Source organism: Macaca fascicularis, chromosome 16 (assembly GCF_037993035.2).
Source record: "Macaca fascicularis isolate 582-1 chromosome 16, T2T-MFA8v1.1".
NCBI lineage: Eukaryota > Metazoa > Chordata > Mammalia > Primates > Cercopithecidae > Macaca > Macaca fascicularis.
The window spans coordinates 41,406,967-41,428,452 of record NC_088390.1 but is presented as its reverse complement, the minus strand read 5'-3'; the positions used below and the strand labels follow the sequence as shown (position 1 = coordinate 41,428,452).

The following is a 21,486-nucleotide window of genomic DNA, read 5'->3' as shown; positions in this document are numbered from 1 at the left end:
CAGTGCTGGAGTCAGTGGGACAAGCATGGGCTTTTAGGTCCCACAGACCCGGCTTCTAATACCTCCCAGTTGTGGGACGCTGAATAAGCTCGTAACCCCTAGTGGGCCTGGGTTTCTCCAATCATGAAGTGGGGGAAACCATCGCCTGCTCATAGCACTGACCAGAGTCAATAAGACATGAAAGTCAGGCACCTTTCAAAGTTTTATGAACTGCGTTCAGAGGTGTTGAGGGACTCGCTCAAGGTCACCAAGCCGGGTCTTGACCCAGCTAAGACGTGGACCTGGACCCTTGGGCGCCTCCCGCAGAGTTGTGTGACCCAGGTAACCAGCAGCGGCCGACACCATGACTTTCGGGGAAACCACGCCTCCTATGGTCCCACGGCTCCGGCCAGCCCGGCCCCGCCTCCAGGAGCCTCAGCTCCGCCAGGGGGCGCGAGAGGAGGCCGCGCTCGAGGCCGCTGCGCGCCTGGCTCTTCTCTATGGTGGATCGGGCGCGGCGGGAGCGGAGGCGCGCTCCCGAGAGGGGGCGGGGCCGAGTCAGGGGCGGGGCCGCGCGAGGGGCGGGAGCGGCCGGGCCGGGCCGGCTGGGAATGGGTGGGGGGGCCGACTTCCTGGGGCCGCCCGTGAGGATGTCGCGACCGCCCCCGGGTGCCCCTCAGCCCCAGAGACGCCGCCGCGGCGGAGTCCGCAGCCTCCCTGCCTGAGGCGTCCGCGGCCGAGATCCGGCCCCTCCCCTCGCCTCCTCTCCCAGGTGCCGGCCGGGCCGGCGGCCGCAGCAGGTGAGGAGGCTGCGGCGGCGGAGGCGCTGGGGGCCGCAGGGCGCCCGGCTGGGGAAGGATGGGAAGGGGTAGGCTTGGGTGCCGTCAGGCTGTAGTCTGGGGGCCCCTCCTCTGTGTGGGGCGCGGCCTGGGACTCTCTCTGCCCTACAGGGGTGGGGGGAAGCCCTTTCCTGGCTGCAAGTCCCCGCCTTCAGGGCAGCCCACACCTGTCCTTTGAAAAGTCCCCTCAAAGAAAGCGTTTCACCTGTGGGGGCAGTAACAGGAGACGTGCGTCCTCGATTATCCCCAGGTGCCCTGCAGACCGGCAGGTCTAGTTGGCTTGTGGGGAAAAGATCTCTCTTTGTACGGCAAAGGAAACTGAGGCATGTCCGCGGCGGCCTGCTTACCCCTTTGAAGGAACCAGCTCGTCCCTACCTCCGTCTTAGACGGAGGTGGCTGGAGGAGGGAGGTTTGGAGTTTGGAGGTTTGATGAAGTTTGGGAATGCGGCTCTCCCCCCAGGGTCCACTGTTCCCTCGCTTGGGAGTTGTCCTCTGTTCGCGATGTGTGTGAGGTCGCCACTGTGCGGCAGCGGTCAAGACCGAGAGGGAAATGGGGCCTCTCTTCAGCCGGCTGCCCAGGAGACATTTGACCAGACATGGGGAAGTCTGGCGAACCAGGGGAGCCAGAGCCTCCGCTGGCACGTCTGCTCAGAGCTTGAGTTCAGGCTGGCAGAAGAGATAAACAACAGCATATTTTCTCCTTTTTGTTGGTCTGTCATTTGTTCTAGGGAGAAAAAAAAGTGCTTGTGTAATCAAGAGTGTCCTGTGCACCCCCTAGTCTACCATAAGGAAGGATAATGGTTAGCTTGGAAATAGGGTTTTACCCACAACTGTCACTTTGCTCCCTGGTTAAAGGCCAAAGTGACGTGATGAGCAAACATCCTGGGGTGCATGTGGCCTTCTAAGAAAGCAGTAAGTTCCTTATGTATCCCTTTGATTATTGGTTTGGAGGACAGAGAGACTTCCTGTTACCACTGTCGCTGCAACTGTTTGGGGTGCCTTATTCTCCCAGTGACAGTTCAATTTACTGAAATGTGGGCTGGGCTGCCCATTTATTATACCATTCTTCTAGGAATAGGAGTAGGCAGGAGACAAGGTACTGGGCTGAATTCGTGTACAGAGTTCTAGGGCTGCAGCCTAGCGGTGACAATTCCTTTCTGTTCAGGGGATTTCAGGTTTGACAACTTCTTTATCCTTTTCCCTGATTGCATTCTCTTTCACATTCAAGGAAGTAGATGATGGCAAAGGTTTCTGAACTTTTATTGTATATTTCTTAATTCTGAATTTTAGAGTACAGTTCATAAGTTAACAGTTTATTTAGAGGTATTCTTAAGTTTGAAAATATTTGGGTATATTTTCATAACAATTTCAGATTGATGTGGCAGGGCTAATATCTTGATTGTGATTGAAGAAAATGTTCATGTAATCTCACAGTGATTTTAATGCCCATCAAAAACTTTCATATTGATCAGGTAGACAGTTGTGATATCTTGTTTTCATTGGGATCAAGGGTTGTAACTATCTAAGTTGACCAGTTTAGCTGCCAAAATAACATGCACAAAAAAAGAAAGCTCTTCTCAGAAACCTTAAAAATCAATTTCTTTCAAACCTTCTCTCATGACCAACCCAGTTGACATATCTCTGCTTGGTACCATCTAATAGGAACACCTTTTTTTTTTGGAGGCAGAGTCTCACTCTGTCACTCAGACTGGCGTGCAGTGGGGTAATCATGGCTTACTGCAGCCTTGACCTCCTAGGCTTAGGTGACTCTCCCTTCTCAGCCTCTTGAGTAGCTGGGATCTCAGGCACGGGCAACCACACCCAGCTAGTTTCTGTATTTTCTGTAGAGACGAGGTTTTGCCGTGTGGTTGGTCATGAGCTGGGCTCAAGCGATCCTCCTGCCTCGGCTTCCCCAAGTTCTGAGATTACAGATATGAGCCACCTCGCCAGGCTGGAACACCTCTTAAGGGTTGTGGAAAAGGCATTTTTAGTGACCAGCACTTAAGAAGACAAACAGCAACAATAACAAAAAAGGGCACAATTTCTTTTCTAATTACATGTGCGTTGTGATTTAAATACAGTCACACCCATCTCTATGAGTGTCAAGCCTAAGACTTTCTGAAAACACCTCTTAAACCTAAGTAGTTGTTAGGGGGACTAATTCCACCTTGATTTTTTATTCTTGTCATAGAACCTTTAATACTGCCACTGTTTTAATGATAGAGACTTTTATATCAAACTTGTACTAGCCATAGTGTTTATTTTTTTGGAGGAAAGATTTAACCTCTATACCTTAGAATCTCGTAACTTGTTAATACAATAACAGAATTAAGGTATTAGAGTTTAATGAGAACACATAGTTTAAATTGCTGTTGGTGAAGTCTCAAGCGAGGAGCTGCTTCATTATTGTTGTTTGGTAATGGTACTGGTTTGATGACGATTACTCGTTATTTTTGTTTCACTTCTGGTTATTGGTAATGGTTATTTGGTGTTTGTGTAAGAAAGATTTTCCCAATTGTAAATACAGCCTTTTTTTTTTTTTTTTTTTTTAATTGAGATGGGGTCTCACTCTTGTCACCCATGCTGGAGTGCCATGGAATGATCTCAGCTCAATGCAGCCTCGCCACCTGGGCTCAAGCAATCCTCTTACCTTAGCCTCCCAAGTACCTGGGACCACAGGTGTGCGTCACTATGCCCAGCTAATTTCTGTGTTTTTGGTGGAGACAGGGTTTTGCCATGTTGCCCAGGCTGGTCTCAAACTCCTTGAACTCAAGCGATCCTCCAGCCTCGGCATCCCAAAGTGCTGGGATTATGGGTGTGAGCCACCATGCCCAGCCTAAATCTTTTCATATACAAACAGACTCCTGGTTCTTTCATAGGGAAGTATCTGATCAACTTTTTATTTTGTGACTTTATATTAGTTATGCAGTTTAAAAAAAAAAAATTTTTTTATTATTATTATACTTTAAGTTCTAGGGTACATGTGCATAACGTGCAGGTTTGTTACATATGTATACTTGTGCCATGTTGGTGTGCTGCACCAATCAACTCGTCAGCACCCATCAACTCGTCATTTACATCAGGTATAACTCCCAATGCAATCCCTCCCCCCTCCCCCCTCCCCGTGATAGGCCCCAGTGTGTGATGTTCCCCTTCCCGAGTCCAAGTGATCTCATTGTTCAGTTCCCACCTATGAGTGAGAACATGCGGTGTTTGGTTTTAGTTATGCAGTTTTAAAATAGTAAAACTAATTTGGCTCTTAGTAGGGTATCCTATTATATCTCACATAAAAGTCATCTCAGGTAGGTAGGAATTGGCTTCATGTATTTAAAGACCTGTGCCCTCCCTGTTTCCAAGATTTAACAGCTGCCATGGTGAGGACAGCGGTCATATCTAATCCTGTTATGCCAGTCTTAGTTTAAACCCATTATCCTTTCTCTTCATTAAGACTGTCATGAAGTTCCTCCTTTGCTTTTCGTATGCAGGGTGAATATTCCACATTTGTATTGTATTTGGACCTGTTAACATTCTGAAGTGAAGCTCAGCAGTTGGTTAAAAGAGTCCTGCATGTTTTTAAACAGTTTAATTTTTAAAGCATAAAATCTGCATTTTGGCTGGGCGTGGTGGCTCACTCCTGTAATCTCAGCACTTTGGGAGGCAGAGGCGGGTGATCACCTGAGATCAGGAGTTAGAGACCAGCCTGACCAATATGGTGAAACCCCTTTTCTATTAAAACACAAAATTAGCCGGGCATGGTGGTGCATGCCTGTAATTCCAGCTACTTGAGAGACTGAGGCAGGAGAATCACTTGAACCTGGGAGACGGAGGTTGCAGTGAACCGAGATCGCACCACTGTGCTACAACCTGGGCAACAAGAGCGAAACTCCATCTCAAAAACAACAACAACAAAAAAACCCTGCATTTCCTCTGGAGTAAAACCAGATTTTTGAATCTGGTAATAAAACAAAAACTGTTTTTTCCTGCTTTCTACTAATAGAAAGTCTTTATTAACTTTACCGTACTGATTTTGTTAGTGCAGGCACTAGAACTGGTAGTGAATGATAACTTAGTGGTAATGGGAGATCCTGAAGTCTCCTGAATCATCAAAGACAGGTCACATTGTGTTCAGTGCAGCTTTAGCCTTTTGAGCATGTTTTATTGTAAGGAATTCCTAAAAGCTAGCCACTCCTTGAAAGATGAGGTACCTGGTGATTTACTGCTGAGTCACTGACCGAGATTCTTTAAAAATGCAGTTTTCCCAGCCCCACTTCCTGGAGATTTCGATCGGGTGGGTAAGTGATGACCAGGGAACTACCTTTTATTTTTTCAATTTTATAATTTATTATTACTAGTATGAGGCCATACCCCATGGACCTTTTATTTTTGTTATTTTTATTTTATTTTATTTTATTTTATTTTGAGACGGAGTCTTGCTCTGTCACTCAGGCTGGAGTGCAGTGGCACAATCTCGGCCCACTGCAACCTGTGTCTCCTGGTTCAAGCAATTCTCCTACCTCAGCCTCCGGAGTAGCTGGGATTACAGGCGCCCACCACCACACCCAGCTAATTTTTGCATTTTTAGTAGAGAGGGGTTTTACCACATTGGCCAGGCTGATCTTGAACTCCTGACCTCATGCAATCCGCCCACCTCAGCCTCCCAAAGTGCTGGGATTATAGATGTGAATCACTATGCCCAGCCTATGTGTTTATTTTTGAGACGGTCTCAGCTCTGTCATCCAGGCTGGAGTGCAGTGATATGATCTCGGCTCACTGTAACCTCCGCCTCCCAGGTTCAAGTGATTCGCTTGCCTCAGCCACCCAAGTAGCTGGGACCACAGATGCGTGTCACCACACCTGGCTAATTTTTGTATTTTTTGTAGAGATGGGATTTTACTGTGTTGACCAGGCTGGTCTCAAACTCTTGACCTCAGGTGATCTGCCCGCCTTGGCCTCCCAAAGTGTTGGGATTACAGGCGTGAGCCACTGCATCCGGCTGGAAGCTAGCTTAAATAAATCTCCCTTGCATCTAGTATTTTCAGAAAGCTCCCCAAGTGCTTTTTATTTATTTATTTTTTTGAGATGGAGTCTCGCTCTGTCACCCAGGCTAGAGTGAGTGGCATGATCTCGGCTCACCGCAACCTCTGCCTCCTGGGTTCAAGTGATTCTCCTGCCTCCGTCTCCCGAGTAGCTGGGATTACAGGCACCTGCCACTGTGCCTGGCTAATTTTTGTATTTTTAGCAGAGGTGAAGTTTCACCCTGTTGGCCAGGCTGGTGTCAAACTCCTGACCTCAGGTGGTCTGCCTGCCTCGACCTCCCAAAGTGCTGGGATTACAGACTTGAGCCATTGAGCCACTGCGCCTGGGTTCTCAAGTGCTTTTAATGTGCAGTCAAGTTTGGGAACCACTGTTTTTTGCATTGATAGTCTTTTTAAGGTTGGGGGGGCATTATCTCCTGTACATCAAGCCCCATGGAACTTTGAAACTTGGGGTTCACTTTTCTTCCCTTTTCTTTCTTTCTTTCTTTTTTTTGTGACAGCTCTGTCACTCAGGCTGAAGTGCAGTGGTGTGATCTCGGCTCACTGCAACCTCTGCCTCCTGCATTCAAGCAGTTCTCCTGCCTCAGCCTCCCAAGTAGCTGGGACTACAGATGTGTGCCACCACATCCAGCTGATTTTTGTATTTTTAGTAGGGATGTGCCGGTCTCACACTACTGACCTCAAGTGATCTGCCCACCTCAGCCTCCCAAAGTGTTGGGATTACAGGTGTGAGCCACCGTGCCTGGTCCCCCTTTTTTTAATTTTTAGATTGAAATTATTATGCACATTGAAATTCCTTATAAATTGGTAGTCCCTCTAATAGAATCATTATGCTATCCAGGATGTTTGATTTGCTAGAATAGCCCATTTCCTAGTCATGACAGATAACAAAGAGCTTTTATAACTTTTATGTAAATTACTTTACAGTGAGGCCCCCTCTGCTGTATTATCAGGAGTCATGAGGGAGGGTTTTTGGTGAAAGTAGCTTCCTTTATCTTATGAGTGGACAAATGAATGATAATGTGGAAACAACTAGAAGTCTGAATAGGTAGTTGAATCTAGTTATGATAATCAGTGTTGGATGGGAGAGATGCCTGGGAATTCTCTGTATGTCGAATTTTAGAATGAAGTCAGTTTGCCTGTTTTATTTCTATACAGCTGAAGCCTTTATTGAAAATAATAGGTGCTTAACAAATAGTTAATAAAATTTAGTCGTCAGCTGTGTGTTGAGTTCATGGGAGGAAGAATAATTGCTGAAATATAGAACCATCTGATTTAAAACAGATTCAGGCACTAGATACGTTAGGGAATAGACAAGCCTGGTTTTGAACTCTGACTCCCCCACTTCCTGGCTGTGCTACCATAGGCAAATTACTTAACGTCTGTGAGCTTCATTTTTTTCATCTGCAAGATGAAAATACATGGTAGGATTGTTATGTGGATTAAAAGGGGGAAAATATGCATAGGAGGATTAAAAGAGAGAAAAATATGTTTTTTGTACATTGTAGGCAACTCAATAAACGTCCCTTCTCCCACTTCCTCACACAATTTTTATTCTGTAGACTTAAGATGCTTTTCTAAATCCAGCTTTCTCTGTATCTTTTTCCAGGAATATTTACTCAGTCAGCTCTTTTAGAAAATGTATGAAAGAGTGAGGACTAAAGTTAAGAACCAGAGAATATGGGTAAGAAGAATGAGTCACAGGACAATTAGCAACACTTTAAACAATTTTTTAGAATGAGTGGAGTGTTGGCATGTGCCCAGAGTTACTATCTACAGGAATAAATGAATAACATTACCCAAATTCTGCCATCTGTATTTGGACGGTAGCCCAGATTAGGCTAGGAGCCTTTGAGGGTGGCCCCATTAAGTAGCACCTGACATCCATTTCTTTCATTATCTTCTTTTCTCCCTTTTGGTCTTTGTTTCTCGTTCCCTCTCTCCTCCTTTTCCCTCTTTAAAGCTGCCCTTCCTTTCGACTTGCCAATCATCATCATAGACACAGGCCCAGTCCCTGGAACTCGAGGCTAAAAGAGGTTTCTGGTTGCTAACACCTGTCTCCTAGCTAAATGAATAAGCTCTTTTGTGGACAGGATGTTAAAAAAGCTGATTAGTACAATACCAGCTTAAAGGGCCTATTAATGATACAGCATATGTAAATCACAGTGATTTAAAGCCATTTTAGAGATGAATTTCTTATATATTTATTTTCTATATTGAAATATGATGTCAGTTGAATTTTTACATCTAAATCATGAATCTGTTTACTGCCTAAACAGACTAATTTCTGTCACATTGATTGGGAATCATTTATATTCTAAAGAAGTTTCTACCCTTAGGGGCCTTTGTATTGTTTGGCAAATGTCTAACTAGTGTGTAATACAATTAAAGTTTTGTTCACTGCACTGCTGCCATAACTAGTTTAATTTCTGTTCCTTATATATTTCTGTTGGCAGCTGGAAAATTAAAGTACTAGATGTTCCATAAAACTGATTTTTTGAGGGGTGATTTTACTGTCAGTTGAATGGACTTAGGCCCCAGGGTACATTTTTCAAGATGTCTTATTCAACTTTCCCGTAATAGTCTCTCTCTCTTTATAGAATTAATGTATTAGACACATAATTGGCTGTTTAAGCATTCAGAAGAGACAATGTTTGACCTTTTACCCAGAGATTATTTTTTTCTACCTCTCTTTTGAGGAAATGTGTGTTATTTTTGGAAACTCCTAAGTGTATTACAGTTACACTAGCACGTGAATTTTTGCAAAGACTAGAGAATGAACAACTCCCAAATCGTTCTGTTCTTTTTAGATCATTGTATTTCTAACCTGATGTGAAAGTAGAAAGGCTGTGATGTGATGCCTGGTAAATCCGCCTCATAATTTTTCTGTATGTTTCACAGAAATGGCTTTAGCCTTCAGGAATTGAAGTTACTCTCAAGAAGACTTTATGTTTAATTACTCAAATCCACACTTAATTTCCTACAAGGTTCTTGGAGAGACATTCACTAGGCTGCTGATTTCATGGAGTTATGACCTACACAGGTTTTTATCTCTGTTAAAGCTACTAACCCCCCTTTGTTTTAGGTTGAAAAGTGACCTTGGTCTGGTAATTTCTTCATTGTCCTCTCCTCTAAAAAGACAGCAAAACCTTCTTGCTCTCTCAGCAGCGTTTTTCAGCTGCTACTACTGCCATGTGCTGAATTTGAATTTGAGCACACTTCGGTATATGATTTTGTTGAGCTAATGTTATCTGACTTTTTAAAGCTGCTGCTCTGCAATGCTACAGTTAAACCTACATCTTCTGTTTTCATGTTCACATGCCTTTTCTAGAATTGCAGATAAAAATATGTTTTCATTATCTCCGGGTTGTGGAGTGTTCCCTGGGACAATCACTTGTTTCTACCAGTGGCTAGTTCTAAGAGTAGGGGAAATCCACATGGATCTGAACTACTTCCAGCCAGTATGATCTGCTGAAACGTTTTAACTGTCTTGATCCTTTTTAAAGAAATGATGCCTAGTCATCTTGAAACTTACAGGAAGTTAGGCCAAGTGGAGGCTCTGCTGGCTTCTGAGTGGTTAAATGCAACTTATTAGTAATCAACACCGTTGTTTATTTGCAGCTGCTGGATTATGTTAAAAGATTTGAAAGGAAAAAAAAGCTTTACTTAAGTAAATCGTGCATCCTCGTCTCCCACCTCACCCTCTTCTTGTTTTACTGTGCATTTGCTTTGGAAAATCTTTCCAGTCTTGGTACTGATCACATGTGTATGGTCTTAGGGCAATTGAATCAGTGTATTTTATCCTAAAACATACAAGAAACTATGTGCCCTACCCTCTGCATCTGCATTTTCTGCTAATCCTCCCATGCTTTTTTACTTTCGTAATGATTAAGATATCTGCCTGAGAAATAACCAAACTTCATCCTCTATCGACTTCCAACCCTCTTCTAGGTCTTGCGTCGGTAGATGCATAACCAATTGCAGTTGGGTTGGATTGTACCGTCTTCACTATGCTAATTATTATTTTATATGGTGTGGAAGATCAACCAGAGCATATGCTTTATTCTAAAATGCTGGGCAAAGGAATGTTCTAATTTGGGGAGAGAGGAAGGAGTGTTTTCTAGCCTTAGCAGGAGTAGGTCCGCTGAAATTCAGCTAGTTTGAGGAATCTGGATTTTTATCAAGGGGTGGAGAGGAACAGTTAGGGGCTAAAATTATGTGCAAGCAGGAGTGGGAAGGAATAATTTAGGAGATGAGGACTTTCCCAGTCCACAGTGGAAAATTCCTAATCTTTCACATTCTCTTATGTTTGTCTACTTACCATATACTGATGGAAGAGTTTGCATAATCATTCTATGCCAGAGCTAAAGTATACCTTAGCCATTGTTTACTGAGAGGGTGGGAAGAGGGATGTTAGAATATTCTCAGCTTGTCAAAGGGCATTCCACCTTCCTGTGTACCCTTGGCCATATGGTTGAATCTAGCACTTCAGATGATTCTGAATCATCGCCACCACTCCCATTGATCTAGTTCAGTGTTTCCCAACTCTGAAATGTTGACACAGTTAGAGACCAGCAGCTTGAGGAATAGTGACTGTGAACCCACCAATTAATGGGGGACATTAAAATGATAGTAGTTCTGCAGCTCCACCTCTAGATGATCTTCATCAGATTCCTGAATTGCATTTACTTGATAAAATCTTCTCCACAGCACATCAACATGTCTCTTGCACTACCCAAAAGCAGTATTAAAAAGGAAAATATGTTGGCAATTACTAACTAATTTGGTTTTTATTTGAGATACAGGCTATCTATAACTGCATTGTTATTTGTGGAAATGCTAGCACAAAGCAGACTGAAATCTTTCTCCTTTTATTGTCATTTTAGAAGCAACACAAACAGGTCGGGCGATGGCTCACGCCTGTAATCCCAGCACTTTGGGAGGCTAAGGTGGGTGGATCACTTGGGTTCAGGAGTTTGAGATCAGCCTGGCCAGCAGGGTGAAACCCTCATCTCTACTAAAAATACAAAAATTTGCCAGGCATGGCATGGTAGTGCATGCCTGTAATCCCAGGAACACAAACATAAAAATAAGCCTCTAGTTTTATTTGGGAGGGATCGATATACCATATTCGAGTTCTGAATATCATGTCAGGAAAGCAGTTTTTGATGCCACTGGTTAAATGTTTGTGCGTTTTGATATACAGTTGATCCTTCCCTATCAAACATCACTTTTTTTTTTTTTTTTTTGAGAGTCTGTCACCCAGGCTGGAATGCAGTGGTGCCATCTTGGCTCACTGCAACCTCTGCCTCCTGGATTCATGTGATTCTCCCATCTCAGCCTCCCGAGTAGCTGGGACCACAGATGCACGCCACCACATCCAGCTAATTTTTGTAATTTTTGTAGAGATGGAGTTTCATTATGTTGGCCAGGCTGGTGTCGAACTCCTGACCTAAAGCGATCTGTCTGCCTCGGCCTCCCAAAGTGTTGGGATAAGTGCTGGGATTACAGGTGTGAGCCTCTGCACCTGGCCTATCACTTTTTAAGATGGGGAAAAATGGAAATTTGCTGTTATGTATATTACACATATTATGAAAGCATATTAAAATGTGTTTTCTGGGCCGGGCGTGGTGGCTCATGCCTGTAATTCTGGCACTTTGGGAGGCCAAGGCAGGCAGATCACTTGAGTCCAGGAGATCAAGGCCAGCCTGGGCAACATAGCAAAACCTTGTCTCCAAAAAAATACATACAATTAGCCAGATGAGGTGGTGTGCGTCTGCAGTCTCAGCTACTCAGGAGTCTGAGCTGGGAGGATTGCTTGAGTCCAGGAGTTTGAGGTTATGAACTTTGGTTGCACAACTGTACTCTAGCGTGGGCAACAGAGTGAGACCCTGTCTCCAGAAAAAAATAATAAAAATCAAATAACTTCTTTATTGGAGATTACATACAAATTGTGACTTTTTTTTTTTCCTAAAGTCTTTGGTAAGGTTATATGCTTACTGCAATAGATCTTAAATTTTAGTATGGATCAAAAATCTCCTAGGTGCTTGTAAAAATTAGATTCCTGGTTCCTAGCCCAGTCCTACAGAATCAAAGTGTTTGGGATAGAGATGTGGGATTCTGATGTAGCTTATCTGCAGACCCCACTTGGAGAAAGAATTTCTGTGAGAAAGAACCACACATTAAAAAAAAAAAAAAGATTGAGAATTGCTATTATTTTGCAGAGGAGGAATTTAAAGTGCAGAACAGTCAAGAGACTCAGACTTACCTAGGATATTCAGTTAGTTATTTGGCTCTTGCAAACCAGAAGTTAGGTTGGCTGACTACTGTGGATTGGCGCTCTTTCCATTAGATTATAGTCCGGAGTGTGCAATCTTTTGGCCTCCCTGGGCCACACTGAAAGAAGAATTGTCTTGGGCCACACATAAAATACACTGACAGTAATGATAGCTGATGAAAGTTTATGAATTTTTGTTGGGCCCAGAGGCCATGGGTTGATCAAGCTTGGATTATACCATGGTGCCTCCTTGCTGGTTTATCTAATTGCCTTTAAATCAGAAGCTATAAGATAATGAGGGCAAAAGTACTTTGATTCCTTCAGAACAATAATGACTGAATTGGCACTTCATAGTGTGAGAAGATTGTGCTTCTTAAACTATCTGTGGCGAAGGACCAGCTTTATAAGGGTTTCCCTCCACTCCTAATCTGTTGCCAACCAATAATTTTGTAAAGTACAAGAAAAATGAATCACCAGAAAAATCATGCGCTTGGATGTCACAGCAATGTCAAGTGCTGGAAAAGTTTCTAAATGCTTACTGTGATTTTCTGTGTTTACCTTGACATGAATGGGCCTCCCGCAGTCTGACACATACACACTTTGAATAGCATTATTCTAGGTGGTTCTTAGGACATCTTAGGAACTTGATATCAGAGGTCCTTGATCATTTTCTTCCTCATCCCACCTGTAACTCAAGCTACCATCTGATAACTCCCATTCCTACCTGGGGAGAGAAGTTTCATGACTTAGTGATTTCCTAGGTCAGAACCAAAGTTGATAATACTTAGGGATTAGTTAAGGAACATTTACCTTTAATATATTTAATTAATTTTTTTTTAAACTAGAACATTTATTGCATGACTGTTTGTTGAAATTCTGAAGATAAACTGGATGCCGCAGCAGCTACCCTCTTGGGTTTAGGTGGTGTTCTTTCACAGAATCCATGCCTGAATCTGCTGCATACAACTTTTAAGTGCCTCATTTGACCAGTTCCAGTGGTATTTTGTCTTTTAGCCTTGGCACTCCAGTTATACTTCCTCTTGCGCTTGGCAGCATAGCCACATTTGCCACAGGTCGACTTCTGAAGGTGTTAGGCCTTGTTGTGTCTTATTGTGACACTTTCCAAATGATGATGTTCCATTCATCATCTTGTTTCTGTTACTGTTTTTATGATTATTATTATTTGAGATGGAGTTTCATTCTTGTTGCCCAGGGTAGAGTGCAATGGTGCCATTTTGGCTCACCACAACCTCCACCTCCCAAGTTCAAGCAATTCTCCTGCCTCAGCCTCCTGAGTAGCTGGGATTATAGGCATGCGCCACCATACCCGGCTAATTTTGTATTTTTAGGAGATGGGGTTTCTTCATGTTGGTCAGGCTGGTCCTGAACTCCCGAACTCAGGTGATCCACCCGCCTTGGCCTCCCAAAGTGCTGCAGTTACAGGCATGAGTCACCACGCTTGGCTTTTTTACTATTATTTTTAAAATTACTGCTCCTTGCAGAGCAGGGCTACCCTATAGGCAATGTGTCCACAGTAGCCAAGCTTTAGTATATTTAAGAGTAAATTGAGGCCAGGCGTGGTGGCTCATGCCTATAATCCCAACACTTTGGGAAGCCTGAGGTGGGTGGATCACTTGAGGTCAGGAATTCAAGACCAGCCTGGCCAACATGGTGAAACTCCATCTCTACTAAAAATACAAAAATTAGCCGGTGTGGTGGCACGAGCCTGTAGTCCCAGCTACTCCAGAGGCTGAGGCAGGAGAATCCCTTCAACATAGGGGGCAGAGATTGCAGTGAGCCAAGATCGTGCCGCTGCACTCCAACCTGGGAGACCTGTCTCCAAAAAAAAAAAAAAAAAAAAAGGATAAATGATAGAATTTGCATTGGGTAGTTGTATTGGGAGGCATATTCCCCTCTTTTGACTAAATACTGCAAAGGAGTTTCTAACTTCTTGGCCTGTAACTTAACTCAGAGTTGAGATGCTTAAAGATGGGAGACAGAAAATAAAATTTAGGGGTGTGCAATTTCTTTGAGACACTTTTGTGTTTGCTTTTTAGAAGCCTTTTGTGAATAGTCTACGAGGATGCATTATTAGTTTTTGTGGTTATAATGTCAAAATTAGTGTTGATTTGGAGCAGGCGGGCAAATCTCTCCATGCATGCTTTTCGTTCTGGTTTAATTGCTTAGCTGGGTGAAATGTCAAACTTGATAGATTATTGGAGCTGTTATTTTGGTAGTTAAACAATAATGAAACTGTTTGAATGTTTTTGGAGAACACTGCTTCCTGTGTATGGACTTTGCACTGGAGAAAGTTTCAATTGTTCACAAGCAATACTGGTTAGAAAATGCAGCTTCTGTGGCTCCTAACACAGCTGTCTAAATTACTAGCTATATGGGGGCCTTTGGACAAGCACTGCTTAACACTTTTGGAAACAATTTGTTTCTGTTTCCAAAAATGTGGATGGTGGTTCCCTGAATAGTTGACAAAACTAGAAATGGGAGAAAGCTATTGCACGTGTCTAGGTTATGACAGTCAAGTGTTTTTTCTTTAAGCATCTCTAGAACAAATTTACCTTTTTAACTAAGGATGAGAGGTTTATGGAAATGTAGCAGCCCCCTGGGCCTTTCTTTCTTCCTTGATGACTATTCAGCAGGGTAACATGTTGTTAGCTTGTGTGCCAGCTTACAGAGGGCTTGGGTTATTATAACCTTGATTAGGAAAGAGGGATGGGGAACAGGAGCGAGAGGATAGATGTTTTTGAAAGTCCCTCTGCCTGCTATGTGAAATCTTGAATTTTCACTTTGAACTTCACTGTTGTTTGGTGACAGATGTTATAAAACTGTCTTTACAAACAATCCCGTTTCCTATTAGAATTGTGTGTTGGCCACAGGAGCTAGGGAAGCAATGGGCATGCTCAGCAGGATTTGTTTCCCTCATTCCACTGTGTCAGATGATGCTTTTTCTGAATGAAATTGTATGCATTCTTCAGTGGCAGTTAGGGGAAGGCTTCTTCTTGTCTAAAAGTATGGGAGAATTTGTGTAAGACTTATCAAAAGACTGGCACTTCTTTTGCTGTGTGATACTTCTCTTTGTGCCATAGTTTACCTTTATGAAAATTACCAACAGTTATTATGTGCTCTCCAGGTGCCAGGGACTTTGCTGTATTAACAGGTTTAATCCTCCGAACCATCCTATGAGGTGTGTAGGTGTTATCTCTGTTCCACAGATGTGAAAATGCCGCACAGAGAAATTAAAGGGGGCCCAAAGCCACACAGTGTTGAAACTGAAGCATTCCAGCTTTAAATGTTGAGCTGTCAACTACTGGGTGGCAGCTGCCTCACACTCCATCAGGATGATTACCTTTTGAATAAGTCTTTACAAATATGTGGGCTGCAGAAGTAACCAGTCCAGAATGAATGAACTCTCACTACAATTTTAGCTCAGCAAGCAGTGCCTGCTCTCAGAAACATCCAAAAACCACAGCAGTTAGACAAATAAGTTGTGAAAGATATGGTTTCCAGGTAAGATATGTGACAGGCTTCTTACTGCAAATAGTTTTTCTTACAAAAGAAGAAGACTGGTGGGAGAGATGGTGGAAAAATGAAAACAATCCTTCTTCTATGATTCTCTGGGCCCATCTTCACAGGACTTCATATGTAATGAAGGCAGAATATTTGCTTCAAGCCCAGATAACCAGCTTTTACTTTCTACACTGACTCAGGCTTCTTACTGAAAATGGTGTTTCACCATTATTCCACTAACATCACTTTTTAATTCTTAAATAGTTTTTTATTCATAAAACTATTCTTTTTTAATGGGCCTACTTGTGTGGAATATGATTTAAAAATGATATTAGCAGTACTTGTTAATTGGTTTATTAGTTTTAGTTTTGCTAGTGCTGAAGGATGTTTTATAGTTTATTCTAAAATTGTAAATGTTTTTGATATTTAAGTCAGTTTCCCTTAAAAGCACATTTGGCTAAATAAATAAAGCATTGGGTTAGAGAAGAGTTCACTGGTGGTTATTTTTTATTTTTATTTTTGTGTGTGTGTGTGTGTTGGGGGTGGGGGTCTTCCTGTTTGTCAATAGGCCTTCCCAATGAATTGAATTCTCCATATGATACATAGATGTTAGTGCCCCATAGGGCCTCATCTTGTAAGCGATGTTAGTGGAATAAATGGTGATATACCATTTTCAGTAAGAAGCCTGAGTCAGTGTAGAAAGTAAAAGCTGGTTATCTGTGCTTCAGACAAATATTCTGCCTTCACTACATATGAAGTCCTGTGAAGATGGGCCCAGAGAATCATAGAAGAAGGATTATTTTCATTTTTCCACCATCTCTCCCACCAGTCTTTCTTCTTTTGTAAGAAAAACTATTTGCAGTAAGAAGCCTGTCACATATCTTACCTGGAAACCATATCTTTCACAACTTATTTGTCTAACTGCTGTGGTTTTTTGATGTTTCTGATAGCAGGCACTGTCTGCTGAGCTAAAATTGTAGTGAGAGTTCATTCATTCGGGACTGGTTACTTCTGCAGCCTTCTGGCCCATTACTCATGGCTTTGGTGAGGCTTGATAAAAAAATTGTGATGAATGGGGCACAGGTAGTGCCTAAATATATTTCAGGTAGTTGGGCCAACAACCAATCTATGCTTAAATAATCATCTCTCCTGCATAGTAGAGACTGCAAAAGAGTACGAAACATGCTATACTTTATTATAAACTTTTTACCTTTTTTAGTTCCCCATAGGGGCTGGACAGTTGACTGAATAATTGCACTTTTTTTTTTTTTTGAGATGGAGTTTCACTCTTGTTGCTCAAGCTGGAGTGAAATGGCACAATCTCGGCTCACTGCAACCTCTGCCTCCCGGGTTCAAGCGATTCTCCTGCCTCAGCCTCCTGAGTAGCTGGGATTACAGATGCACACTACCACGCCTGGCTAATTTTGTATTTTTAGTAGAGACGAGGTTTCTCCATATTGGTGAGGCTGGTCTTGAACTCTCAACCTCAGGTGATCCACCTGCCTCGGCCTCCCAAAGTGCTGGGATTACAGGCGTGAGCCACCACGCCCGGCCACTTTTTTTTTTTTATACTTTATTTTTAGGTAATTAAAGATTCACAGGAAGTTGCAAATACACTACACAGTTCCCATGTACCCTTCACCCATTTTTCTCCCAGTGGTTATGTCTCATTTAACCATAGTACAATATCAAAACCAGGAAACTGACACAGTGCTCTGTGTGTGTGCGCTTGTGTGTGTGTGTGTGTAGTTTTGTGCCATTTTATCACATGTATGAATTTGTGTAACTCTTCTACCACCACAAAGATCCCCCTTGTGCTACTCCTTTATTATCACGCATATCCTTTTTCCCTACTGTTCTAATCTCTGGCAAACAGTAATCTGTTCGGTATCTCTATAATTTTGTCATTTTAGAAATATGATGGAAATGGAATCATAACAATATGTGACCCAGTATGTGACCTTTTAAGACTGGGTTTTTTGTTTTTTACTTTTATACGCATAGAACAATTGGAACTTGTTATTTATTTATTTATTTATTTATTTTTATTTATTTTTTCGAGACAGTGTCTGACTCTGCCGCCCAGGCTGGAGTGCAGTGGCGTGATCTCAGCTTACTGCAACCTCTGCTTCCCTAGCTCAAGCCATCCTCCCACTTCAGCCTCCTGAGTAGCTGGGACTACAGGTGCACGCCACCACACCCACCTAATTTTTGTATTTTTTGTAGAGACAGTTTCACCATGTTGCCCAGGCTGGTCTTGAACTCCTGAGCTCAAGTGATTTGTCCGCCTTGGCCTCCCAAAATGCTGGTATTACAGGTGTGAGCCACTGCGCCCAGCCTCGAATGTATTTTTTGTAGAGATGGGTCTCACTGTGTTTCCCAGGCTGGTCTTGAACCCAGCATTTTTCACTTAGTGTCACACCCTCCATCCAAGTTATTGTGTGGCAGCAATAGTTTGTTCCTTTTATCGCTGAGTAGTATTCCATGGTGTGTATGTACCACAGGCTGTTTAACTATTCACCTGAAGGGCATTTTAGTTGTTAGCAGTTTGGGGCTGTTACAGATGAAGCCATAATGAACATTTGTGTACAGGTGTTTGTATGGACCCAAGTTTTAATTTCTTTGGGCTAAGCATCCAGGAATGAAACTGCTGGTTCTTAAGGTAAGTGTATGTTCAGTTTTCCAAAGAAATTGCTAAACTATTTTTTTTTTTTGAGACAGAGTCTCACTGACTCCTTTACCCAGGCTGGAGTGCAGTGGTGTGATCTCAGCTCACTGCAACCTCTGCCTCCTGGGTTCAAGCAATTCTCCTGCCTCGGCCTCCCACTACAGGTGTGCACCACCACTACCAACCAAATTTTGTATTTTTGGTAGAGACGGAGTTTCACCATGTTGGCCAGGCTGGTCTTGAACTCCTGACCTTAAGTGATCTGCCCATGATAGCCTCCCAAAGTGCTGGGATGACAGGTGTGAGCCACTGCACCAGGCCAAAATTGCTAAATTCTTTTCCAGAGTTGCTGTACCATTTTACAGTCTCACCAGCAGTATATGAGAGCCAGTTTCTGTGCATCCTCACCAGCATTTGATATTGTCATCATTTTTAAATTTTTTTTTTTTTTTTAGATGGAGTCTTGCTCTATAGCCCAGGCTGGAGTGCAGTGGCATAATCTTGACTCACTGCAGCCTCTGCCTCCCAGGTTCAAGCCATTCTCCTGCCTCACCCTCCCGAGTAGCTGGGACTACAGGCACGTGCCACCATACCTGGCTAATTTTTTGTATTTTTAGTAGAGACTGGGTTTCACCCTGTTGGCCAGGCTGGTCTCAAACTCCTGGCCTCAGGCAATTCACCTGCCGTGGCCTCCCAAAGTGCTGTGAATACAGGCATGGGCCACTGTGTCTGGCCACCATTTTTAATTTTAGCCATTCTAATAGGTGTTATATCTGGTTTTTAAGTTCATCAGATTACTTAGTAAAACTGATTTGACTGACAAAGATAGGAGGTTTTTATTTATTTATTTATTTATTTATTTATTTATTTAAATTATTATACTTTAAGTTCTAGGGTACATGTGTACAACATGCAGGTTTGTTACATATGTATACATGTGCCATGTTGGTGTGCTGCACCCATTAACTCGTCATTTACATTAGGTATATCTCCTAATGCTATCCCTCCCCTCTCCCCCCTCCCCACAATAGGACCCGGTGTGTGATCTTCCCCTTCCTGTGTCCAAGTGATCTCATTGTTCAGTTCCCACCTATGAGTGAGAACATGTGGTATTTGGTTTTCTGTTCTTGCGATAGTTTGCTGAGAATGATGGTTTCCAGCTGCATCCATGTCCCTACAAAGGACACGAACTCATCCTTTTTTATGGCTGCATAGTATTCCATGGTGTGTATGTGCCACATTTTCTTAATCCAGTCTGTCACTGATGGACATTTGGGTTGATTCCAAGTCTTTGCTATTGTGAATAGTGCCGCAATAAACATATGTGTGCATGTGTCTTTATAGCAGCATGATTTATAATCCTTTGGGTATATCCCCAGTAATGGGATGGCTGGGTCAAATGGTATTTCTAGTTCTAGATCCTTGAGGAATCGCCACACTGTTTTCTACAATGGTTGAACTAGTTTACAGTCCCACCAACAGTGTAAAAGTGTTCCTATTTCTCCACATCCTCTCTAGCACCTGTCGTTTCCTGATTTTTTAATGATTGCCATTCTAACTGGTGTGAGATGGTATCTCATTGTGGTTTTGATTTGCATTTCTCTGATAGTGAGTGATGATGAGCATTTTTTCATGTGTCTGTTGGCTGTTTGAATGTCTTCTTTTGAGAAGTGTTTGTTCATATCCTTTGCCCACTTTTTGATGGGGTTGTTTGTTTTTTTCTTGTAAATTTGATTGAGTTCTTTATAGGTTCTGGATATTAGCCCTTTGTCAGATGAGTAGATTGCAAGAATTTTCTCCCATTCTGTATGTTGCCTGTTCACTCTGATGGTAGTTTCTTTTGCTGTGCAGAAGCTCTTAAGTTTAATTAGATCCCATTTGTCAGTTTTGGCTTTTGTTGCCATTGCTTTTGGTGTTTTAGACATGAAGTCCTTGCCCATGCCTATGTCCTGAATGGTATTACCTAGGTTTTCTTCTAGGGTTTTTATGGTTTTAGGTCTAACATTTAAGTCTCTAATCCATCTTGAATTAATTTTCGTATAAGGAGTAAGGAAAGGATCCAGTTTCAGCTTTCTACTTATGGCTAGCCAATTTTCCCAGCACCATTTATTAAACAGGGAATCCTTTCTGCGTTTCTTGTTTTTGTCAGGTGTGTCAAAGATCAGGTGGCTGTAGATGTGTGGTATTATTTCTGAGGGCTCTGTTCTGCTCCATTGGTCTATATCTCTGTTTTGTTACCAGTACCATGCTATTTTGGTTACTGTAGCCTTCAGGATACAAAATCAATGTGCAAAAATCACAAGCATTCTTATACACCAGTAACAGACAAACAGAGAGCCAAATCTTGAATGAACTCCCATTCACAATAGCTTCAAAGAGAATAAAATACCTAGAAATCCAACTTACCGGAGATGTAAAGGACCTCTTCAAGGAGAACTACAAACCACTGCTCAGTGAAATAAAAGAGGACACAAACAAATGGAAGAACATACCATGCTCATGGATAGGAGGAATCAATATTGTGAAAATGGCCATACTGCCCAAGATAATTTATAGATTCAATGCCATCCCCATTAAGCTACCAATGACTTTCTTCACAGAATTGGAAAAAACTGCTTTAAAGTTCATATGGAACCAAAAAAGACCCCGCGTTGTCAAGACAATCCTAAGCCAAAAGAACAAAGCTGGAGGCATCATGCTACCTGACTTCAAACTATACTACAAGGCTACAGTAACCAAAACAGCATGGTACTGGTACCAAGATAGATGATTTTTGCGTTGTATTTTTAGCTCTCTGGATGAATCTGCCTCCATACAGTGTCACAATGGTCTGCTGACTGGCTTTTTAGCACCCCTGCCATGGTTTCCTTGACAGCAAGGCCCTAGATGAACTCTTTTTATCCAGCAATAGATAGCATAGCACTCCTAGTACAGTATTGCCCATAGACAAATAATACAATTTCAAAACTCTGAATTTCTTGTTAATTTTTTATACATTTGCCTCCATGACTGTAGCTTTAAATGTACTCAAAATTTGGCTTCCAAAGGCCCTAAAACCTTTTTCAAATTGTTTTGGTTTATATTATCAAATGGTCTTAGGTACTTTATTTCTAATACGATTAACTTAAACTGCTCACACCTATAATCTCAGCACTTTGGGAGGTC

General features: G+C 42.5%; 1 protein-coding gene across 8 annotated transcripts in view; it reads left to right on the top strand.

Annotated features, from left to right (window-relative positions):
• Positions 1-657: 657 nt before the first annotated feature.
• Positions 658-21,486, top strand: part of RFFL (ring finger and FYVE like domain containing E3 ubiquitin protein ligase) — an 80,849-nt gene continuing 60,020 nt past the window's right edge. For all 8 annotated transcript variants that reach the window (XM_015438169.3, XM_005583443.4, XM_074019009.1 and 5 more), the window contains exon 1: positions 658-779. The gene's annotated coding sequence lies outside the window, so the exon portion shown is untranslated. The remainder of the gene's footprint in view (positions 780-21,486) is intronic.